General features: G+C 47.7%; 1 pseudogene; it reads right to left on the reverse strand.

The window, feature by feature from the left end:
- LOC139561197 (meiosis inhibitor protein 1-like) overlaps positions 1 to 10,767 on the reverse strand; it is a 41,259-nt pseudogene that overhangs the window by 21,747 nt on the left and 8,745 nt on the right.

The raw sequence follows: 10,767 nt of genomic DNA on the forward strand, positions 1-10,767 counted from the left end.
TCAGCCGGTTCACCAGGCTCCCACACCTCTACCGGTTCGTAAAGGTTTTTACACCCAGCCGGCTTGTACAGTGCCCGTGCTTCAGCCGGCCCATGAGGGATGCCGGGTACTGTCACTCCTGCTCCCGCTCTTCCCCCCTGGCGCTTGAGGGCGCCGGTCTTCCCAGCATTACGCACTCCTGCCACCATCATTAGGGACACTTGCTTCCATCGTCACACGCATCAGTGAACATTTGGACTCACCTAGACTCAATCACCTGTTATTTCCTTCCCTATATCTGTCTGTCCCCCAGCTCTGTTCCCCGCTTCCGCATTAACGTTCGTATGAAGCTGTTTCTGTCTTGTGCCTTGTCTGTTACTCATTAAATGTTTGACTCCCCGTACCTGCTTCTCGGCTCCAGCGTCGGTCCTTACACATAGTAATATTTCCTGCATCATATCCCCCCATAATACTTCCCCCCCATTTCTACCCCCCACGAACTTGAAAACCCCCCATAAATGAAATTAACCCCCCCACAAACCCCCCTAAAATGGTTTCATCCTTGTTTAGCTTTCACGCTACGGTTAGGCTAGGCAGTAGGCTTGTATTTGGTGTGATGATCTGTGAGGTGAAAACATTTTATTTGCTTTGTAATTTGTAAAATATGGTAAACGGCTTGTCAAGTCATGTGCTCCGGTTCTTGTATATACTGTAACAAGTACATCGACGATTTGTAATATGCTGAAAAGTGGCTAAACTAAGTTCATATTTTTCTGGCAATGAGCGCAGCCATCTTTGACTTTGTTTATTTGCGTCTTATAGTGAATGGCATTCTGGGATTAGAGAGTTTTTGCCAAGTCAAACATAAAAAAACATGGCTACCATCATAAAGAATTTAGCTGCTGTTAGCTTAGTTGAAACACATTTATTTTCTAAACAACATTACATTAGTCTCTCGTGCTCACCAGAGATGTGGTACATCAGCACAACCTGTCATTTAGACTGGTTTATGGAATGAGTTTGGCTGTGGATGTGTTCCGTGTGATGCTTGGATGACGAAGTTTGCATTCATCTTTTACAATAAAAGGTCAAATTGAGGAATAAAGTTTAAGACGTTTATTTTCCATCAGTACCATCAAATATTTAGATGCTGTTTAGATGCGTTTGTAGCGTCATACGTTCTGTTGCTCCTGTTCCAATCACATATTAGAGATCGTACGCTGCAGGGTCCACTCATCAACGATCACAAATACGTGATCGTACGCGTCAACGGGTTAAGGACTAGAGTTGTGTTAGCACTGTTGTGGACATAAAAGGGAAAACTCTCTCTCTTTCGGTATCATTAATACCCAGCTTTCAAAAAGAAAGGCATATATAGTTGATGTAACTCCATAACCGAGTTCCAAGAATGAAGAGTGTTAGTTGGAGCCTTTCGCATCAAAGTGGGATTCTATTTCATTGACTATAACTTCAGTTAAATAGTCCAAGGAATGAACAACCCTTCTGCAATTTATTACATGTTGTTAGAGCGCCTGCAGCCCACTATTATCATCGTATTGAAATGAGTTGACTTACCCAGTCCAGGTCGGGACTCTTGTCCTGTGTGACAGACAGCAGGTAGAGGGCAGACCTGAGCACACAGGGAGGCAGGGCCGAGTCTCCCTGCTCCTGCACCGAGCACAGCAGAGTCACCACACAGGAGAACACCGTGGAGTCAGGGAGCAGCCTGGTACACACACACACACACACACACACACACACACACACACACACACACACACACACACACACACACACACACACACACACACACACACACACACACACACACACACACACAAAGTTTTATGATGCACGTGCACACACACAACGATTGATGGTGCAGTGATAGGTACAGGAAGTGTATTGTATTGTACACACACACACACACACACACACTGAGTGTACAAAACATTATGAACACCTTTCTTAATATTGGGTTGCACCCTTTTTTCAGAACAGCCTCAATTCGTCAGGGCATGGACTCTACAAGGCATTCCACAGGGATGCTGGCCCATGTTGAGTCCAATGCTTCCCACAGTTGTGTCAAGTTGGCTGGATGTGGGGGCCTCCCGGGTGGCGCAGTGGTCTAGAGCACTGCATCGCAGTGCTATGCTGCGCCACCAGAGTCTGGGTTCGCGCCCAGGCTCTGTCGCAGCCGGCCGCGACCGGGAGGTCCGTGGGGCGACGCACAATTGGCTTAGCGTCGTCCGGGTTAGGGAGGGTTTGGCCGGTAGGGATATCCTTGTCTCATCGCGCTCCAGCGACTCCTGTGGCGGGCCGGGCGCAGTGCGCGCTAACCGAGGGGGCGGGTGCACGGTGTTTCCTCCGACACATTGGTGCGGCTGGCTTCCGGGTTGGAGGCGCGCTGTGTTAAGAAGCAGTGCGGCTAGGTTGGGTTGTGCTTCGGAGGACGCATGACTTTCGACCTTCGTCTCTCCCGAGCCCGTACGGGAGTTGTAGCGATGAGACAAGATAGTAATTACTAGCGATTGGATACCACAAAAATTGGGGAGAAAAGGGGATAAAATTTATTTAAAAAATTAAAAAAAATAAAATAAAATAAAAAGTTGGCTGGATGTCCTTTGGGTGGTGGACTATCCTTGACAAACACGGGAAACTGTTGAGTGTGAAAAACCCAGCAGCGTTGCAGTTCTTGACACATTCAAACCAGGGCGCCTGGCACTTACTACCATTCCCCATTCAAAGGCACTTAAATATTTTGTCTTGCCCCTTGAACCTCTGAATGGCACACATACACAATCCATGCCTCAAGGCTTAAAAATCCTTCTTAAACCTGTCTCCTCCGCTTCATCTACACTGATTGAAGTGTATTTAAGAAGTGACATCAATAAGGGATCATAGCTCTCACCTGGATTCACCTGGTCAGTCTATGTCATGGAAAGAGCAGGTCTTTCTAATGTTTTGTAGACTCAGTGTATACACACATGCACACACTCACATACATAACCCTCCCATGCTATGTAAATCACTGGCCGCAGTAAACAGACATCTTTCAAAGCAATGCCGTGACGTTAATAACCATACAACTGTGCCAGTGTCTACATGTCCCCAAGTACCTGTCTCCATGCTGCAGGGCCAGGTGCAGCAATGTGAGCAGACAGTACTGAGTGGCCCTGGGGCCGACAGGGTCACTCACATTGGGACCCTGGAGAGTCACACAGCAGAGAGGGCCACTCACACACACGGCAACACAGAGAGGGCAGGCTGGACCTCAACACAGCCTCTATCTCCTCACAGTCTGGGGAACAGAGAGAGAGAGAGAGACAGAGAGAGAGACACTCAGAGAGAGAGAGACAGAGAGAGAGAGAGACACTCAGAGAGAGAGAGAGACAGAGAGAGAGAGAGACACTCAGAGAGAGAGAGAGACAGAGAGAGATAGAGACACTCAGAGAGAGAGAGAGAGAGAGAGAGATAGAGACACTCAGAGAGAGAGAGAGAGAGAGACAGAGAAAGACAGAGAGAGAGAAAACACACTGACACCAGTTCTCAGTAGACCTTTTCATTATTGAATTGCGTCACAGTCACAAACAGGACATCCACACCACACGTTACCTTGCATAATAAAGTACAAAGGCCTTCTCCACAGACTTTAAGTGCTACAAAGTGCTTTACTGTGACATGAAACCTTAATGCTACGGTGTTTTTCGTGGCGAATGTGTTGTGTCAGTACCTTGTGGGAGGATGCTGGCTGCAGGGTCTGGTTGGGACAGAAGAGACACACTGAGCCTCTGCAGAAAACCACAGCAGGCTGCATTCAGAGCTGGGTTTCTTCCGTGAGATGAGGAAGAGCGAGTGAGTGTGAAAGAAAGAGAGGGACAACTAAGAAAGGGAGATGTTATCTTCTCACACTATATAGTATAATAATGGTATCAAACCTACTCCTGTGTGCAGTAAATGTTCTGACTTAGCATTTCAATTGAGTAAAAAAATATCCAAATGCACTTTGGACTCAGTTTCATGACAGCTCATAGGGGAGAGTTACAGTTAGTGAACCTCAAGCACAACCACATAGCCAGCCTGGCCTGTGAGCTTCCTCTTCTTCTGCACACAGGCAGACAAGACTGATAGACGGGTGAGAGTAGAGCTTTCATGGCCAGACTGAAACAAAGTGACGTGAAAGATGCTTCTGTGTGTCAACTCTCACTTCCTGGGCACTTTTACAAGTCCACACTAAAACAGCGCCATTAGCAATTACCTGTCTGGGGGAGGGGGGGGGGGGGTGATAGTGGTCTGTGTGTGTGTGTTCTCAGGTTCTCCTGTTACCTGTTTCCTGCACAGAGGACAACTTTGTGCTCCAGAGCCAGCCTGAAGAAACCAGAGGATGCTGGAAAGAAGAGAGGAAGAAGAATGGAGGAAGAGGGGGATGAGTTGGAGGTATGGTGGGAGGACAGAGACATGGGTTATTATACCTGGGGGCGAGAAAAACAATGATCCCTCTACCCCCCCGGACAACATGCCTCCCCCAGTTTGGCAGCGAAGAGGGGCATGAGGGAGGGTAGAAGGGAGAACTGGTACGACAGGATGGAGAAGAAGTGCTGGGGCACCTGGGCACCTGGGCGCTGGGCGCGAGCTCACAATGCCTCTACACGCACGCACGCACGACGCACGCACGCACGCACGCACGCACGCACGCACGCACGCACGCACGCACGCACGCACGCACGCACGCACGCACGCACGCACACACACACACACACACACACACACACACACACACACACACACACACACACGGGGGGCAGGGCTCACTGTGACGGTGGGGATGCAAACAGTGTCACAGCCGTGTAGCAGACACAGACACAGGGACTCCAGCGGGTCCTGACCCTGAACCTGTTTGGATGGAGCTGTGAACACATTCTCCTTCAGGCCAGGCTCAGACGAACACTGCTCCACTAACCTGGAACACACAGACACACGTTAAACACACTGAAAATAGGGGGGGGGGGGGGGTAAATGTTATCTGTGACTGCAACAGTTGCATTCTGCCTCACTGACCTGCAGGCGGCACGGACACAGACCAGGGCCTGGAGTAGACACCCTCCCGCTCTCGAGGCCTGGCTGCTGGGCTCAGCTCCTCTGAGGCTCACCTGGAAGAGAGAGTAACAGGCACACAGTCAAGAAACCTTTCCAATGGTGTTTCCTGAAGTGAAGTGGAGTTGTCCCCTTGCTGACACACAAAGGTGAACAGAGACTGACTCCCTCGGCACCGCGAGGAGGCAGGTAAGGGCAGCTCAGTGCACAAAGCAATAATGTCTTCCACCAGCTTCTCCAGCTCATGTTTGTGGTGCTCACAGCCTGCATGCGTCTGTCTGTCTGTCTGTCTGTCTGTCTGTCTGTCTGTCTGTCTGTCTGTCTGTCTGTCTGTCTGTCTGTCTGTCTGTCTGTCTGTCTGTCTGTCTGTCTGTCTGTCTGTCTGTCTGTCTGTCTGTGTACCTGAGGAGGGCGGTGGCAGTGTGGGCAGCCTGTGTTGCCACCTGCAGACAGGGGGAGCAGACTCCAGAGAGCACTGCCTCTGCCACGGCCACAAACCCTGTAGCGCTGGGGAACAGACGCACCCCCGCAGGCTGCCTAGAGAGAGACACAGATAATAAACAGCTGTGAGCTCTCTCTGTCACAGCGCTCCACAGTGATGTTCTGATGTCAGCCACATGGCACCATTAGAGATGTGGTCAGGCAGGCTGTTGCCACAACAACGCTGGACAGCCCAGAGGAACCTGGAAAACCCTCAACACAACCCACGGCTGTAGGCCGTCATTGTAAATAAGAATTTGTTTTTAACTGACTTGCCTAGATAAATAAAAATAAAAATACGAGATGCTGTGAACGAGGTCAAATTACCCCTCTCTCTCACGCCTTTCTCAGTGCTTGTTCAGCACTGAGACCAGTCTTGTCACTTTCACTGAATGTAAAGGACAACTTGCGATACATTCACAAAATGTCAGATAGACCAGCTGTTATGTATGAGGTAGACAGACCTGATGCCTCACCTCTCTACTGTTATGTATGAGGTAGACAGACCTGATGCCTCACCTCTCTACTGTTATGTACGAGGTAGACAGACCTGATGCCTCACCTCTCTACTGTTATGTATGAGGTAGACAGACCTGAAGCCTCACCTCTCTACTGTTATGTATGAGGTAGAAAGACCTGATGCCTCACCTCTCTACTGTTATGTATGAGGTAGACAGACCTGAAGCCTCACCTCTCTACTGTTATGTACGAGGTAGACAGACCTGATGCCTCATCTCTCTACTGTTATGTATGAGGTAGACAGACCTGATGCCTCACCTCTCTACTGTTATGAATGAGGTAGACAGACCTGATGCATCACCTCTCTACTGTTATGTACGAGGTAGACAGACCTGATGCCTCACCTCTCTACTGTTATGTATGAGGTAGACAGACCTGATGCCTCACCTCTCTACTGTTATGTATAACGTAGACAGACCAGATGCCTCACCTCTCTACTGTTATGTATAAGGTAGACAGACCTGATGCCTCACCTCTCTACTGTTATGTATGAGGTAGACAGACCTGATGCCTCACCTCTCTACTGTTATGTACGAGGTAGACAGACCTGATGCCTCACCTCTCTACTGTTATGTATGAGGTAGACAGACCTGATGCCTCACCTCTCTACTGTTATGTATGAGGTAGACAGACCTGATGCCTCACCTCTCTACTGTTATGTACGAGGTAGACAGACCTGATGCCTCACCTCTCTACTGTTATGTATGAGGTAGACAGACCTGATGCCTCACCTCTCTACTGTTATGTATGAGGTAGACAGACCTGATGCCTCACCTCTCTACTGTTATGTACGAGGTAGACAGACCTGATGCCTCACCTCTCTACTGTTATGTATGAGGTAGACAGACCTGAAGCCTCTTCTCTCTACTGTTATGTATGAGGTAGAAAGACCTGATGCCTCACCTCTCTACTGTTGTGTATGAGGTAGACAGACCTGATGCCTCACCTCTCTACTGTTATGTACGAGGTAGACAGACCTGATGCCTCACCTCTCTACTGTTATGTATGAGGTAGACAGACCTGAAGCCTCTTCTCTCTACTGTTATGTATGAGGTAGAAAGACCTGATGCCTCACTTCTCTACTGTTATGTATGAGGTAGACAGACCTGAAGCCTCACCTCTCTACTGTTATGTACGAGGTAGACAGACCTGATGCCTCATCTCTCTACTGTTATGTATGAGGTAGACAGACCTGATGCCTCACCTCTCTACTGTTATGTATGAGGTAGACAGACCTGATGCATCACCTCTCTACTGTTATGTACGAGGTAGACAGACCTGATGCCTCACCTCTCTACTGTTATGTATGAGGTAGACAGACCTGATGCCTCACCTCTCTACTGTTATGTATAAGGTAGACAGACCAGATGCCTCACCTCTCTACTGTTATGTATAAGGTAGACAGACCTGATGCCTCACCTCTCTACTGTTATGTATGAGGTAGACACACCTGAAGCCTCACCTCTCTACTGTTATGTATGAGGTAGAAAGACCTGATGCCTCTACTCTCTACTGTTATGTATGAGGTAGACAGACCTGAAGCCTCACCTCTCTACTGTTATGTACGAGGTAGACAGACCTGATGCCTCATCTCTCTACTGTTATGTATGAGGTAGACAGACCTGATGCCTCACCTCTCTACTGTTATGTATGAGGTAGACAGACCTGATGCATCACCTCTCTACTGTTATGTATGAGGTAGACAGACCTGATGCCTCACCTCTCTACTGTTATGTATGAGGTAGACAGACCAGATGCCTCACCTCTCTACTGTTATGTATAAGGTAGACAGACTTGATGCCTCACCTCTCTACTGTTATGTACGAGGTAGACAGACCTGATGCCTCACCTCTCTACTGTTATGAATGAGGTAGACAGACCTGATGCCTCACCTCTCTACTGTTATGTATGAGGTAGACAGACCTGATGCCTCACCTCTCTACTGTTATGTACGAGGTAGACAGACCTGATGCCTCACCTCTCTACTGTTATGTATAAGGTAGACAGACCTGATGCCTCACCTCTCTACTGTTATGTATGAGGTAGACAGACCTGATGCCTCACCTCTCTACTGTTATGTATGAGGTAGACAGACCTGATGCCTCACCTCTCTACTGTTATGTATGAGGTAGACAGACCTGATGCCTCACCTCTCTACTGTTATGTATGAGGTAGACAGACCTGATGCCTCACCTCTCTACTGTTATGTACGAGGTAGACAGACCTGATGCCTCACCTCTCTACTGTTATGTATGAGGTAGACAGATGCCTCACCTCTCTACTGTTATGTACGAGGTAGACAGATGCCTCACCTCTCTACTGTTATGTATGAGGTAGACAGATGCCTCACCTCTCTACTGTTATGTATGAGGTAGACAGATGCCTCACCTCTCTACTGTTATGTACGAGGTAGACAGACCTGATGCCTCACCTCTCTACTGTTATGTATGAGGTAGACAGATGCCTCACCTCTCTACTGTTATGTATGAGGTAGACAGATGCCTCACCTCTCTACTGTTATGTATGAGGTAGACAGATGCCTCACCTCTCTACTGTTATGTATGAGGTAGACAGATGCCTCACCTCTCTACTGTTATGTATGAGGTAGACAGATGCCTCACCTCTCTACTGTTATGTATGAGGTAGACAGATGCCTCACCTCTCTACTGTTATGTATGAGGTAGACAGATGCCTCACCTCTCTACTGTTATGTATGAGGTAGACAGATGCCTCACCTCTCTACTGTTATGTATGAGGTAGACAGATGCCTCACCTCTCTACTGTTATGTATGAGGTAGACAGATGCCTCACCTCTCTACTGTTATGTATGAGGTAGACAGATGCCTCACCTCTCTACTGTTATGTATGAGGTAGACAGATGCCTCACCTCTCTACTGTTATGTATGAGGTAGACAGATGCCTCACCTCTCTACTGTTATGTATGAGATAGACAGATGCCTCACCTCTCTACTGTTATGTATGAGGTAGACAGATGCCTCACCTCTCTACTGTTATGTATGAGGTAGACAGATGCCTCACCTCTCTACTGTTATGTATGAGGTAGACAGATGCCTCACCTCTCTACTGTTATGTATGAGGTAGACAGATGCCTCACCTCTCTACTGTTATGTATGAGGTAGACAGATGCCTCACCTCTCTACTGTTATGTACGAGGTAGACAGATGCCTCACCTCTCTACTGTTATGTATGAGATAGACAGATGGCTCACCTCTCTACTGTTATGTATGAGGTAGACAGATGCCTCACCTCTCTACTGTTATGTATGAGGTAGACAGATGCCTCACCTCTCTACTGTTATGTATGAGGTAGACAGATGCCTCACCTCTCTACTGTTATGTATGAGGTAGACAGATGCCTCACCTCTCTACTGTTATGTATGAGGTAGACAGATGCCTCACCTCTCTACTGTTATGTATGAGGTAGACAGATGCCTCACCTCTCTACTGTTATGTATGAGGTAGACAGATGCCTCACCTCTCTACTGTTATGTATGAGGTAGACAGATGCCTCACCTCTCTACTGTTATGTATGAGATAGACAGATGGCTCACCTCTCTACTGTTATGTATGAGGTAGACAGATGCCTCACCTCTCTACTGTTATGTATGAGGTAGACAGATGCCTCACCTCTCTACTGTTATGTATGAGGTAGACAGATGCCTCACCTCTCTACTGTTATGTATGAGGTAGACAGATGCCTCACCTCTCTACTGTTATGTATGAGGTAGACAGATGCCTCACCTCTCTACTGTTATGTATGAGGTAGACAGATGCCTCACCTCTCTACTGTTATGTATGAGGTAGACAGATGCCTCACCTCTCTACTGTTATGTATGAGGTAGACAGATGCCTCACCTCTCTACTGTTATGTATGAGGTAGACAGATGCCTCACCTCTCTACTGTTATGTATGAGGTAGACAGATGCCTCACCTCTCTACTGTTATGTATGAGATAGACAGATGCCTCACCTCTCTACTGTTATGTATGAGGTAGACAGATGCCTCACCTCTCTACTGTTATGTATGAGGTAGACAGATGCCTCACCTCTCTACTGTTATGTATGAGATAGACAGATGCCTCACCTCTCTACTGTTATGTATGAGGTAGACAGATGCCTCACCTCTCTACTGTTATGTATGAGGTAGACAGATGCCTCACCTCTCTACTGTTATGTATGAGGTAGACAGATGCCTCACCTCTCTACTGTTATGTATGAGGTAGACAGATGCCTCACCTCTCTACTGTTATGTATGAGATAGACAGATGCCTCACCTCTCTACTGTTATGTATGAGGTAGACAGATGCCTCACCTCTCTACTGTTATGTATGAGATAGACAGATGCCTCACCTCTCTACTGTTATGTATGAGGTAGACAGATGCCTCACCTCTCTACTGTTATGTATGAGGTAGACAGATGCCTCACCTCTCTACTGTTATGTATGAGGTAGACAGATGCCTCACCTCTCTACTGTTATGTATGAGATAGACAGATGGCTCACCTCTCTACTGTTATGTATGAGGTAGACAGATGCCTCACCTCTCTACTGTTATGTATGAGGTAGACAGATGCCTCACCTCTCTACTGTTATGTATGAGGTAGACAGATGCCTCACCTCTCTACTGTTATGTATGAGGTAGACAGATGCCTCACCTCTCTACTGTTATGTATGAGA

Source organism: Salvelinus alpinus, chromosome 1 (genome assembly GCF_045679555.1).
Source record: "Salvelinus alpinus chromosome 1, SLU_Salpinus.1, whole genome shotgun sequence".
Lineage (NCBI taxonomy): Eukaryota > Metazoa > Chordata > Actinopteri > Salmoniformes > Salmonidae > Salvelinus > Salvelinus alpinus.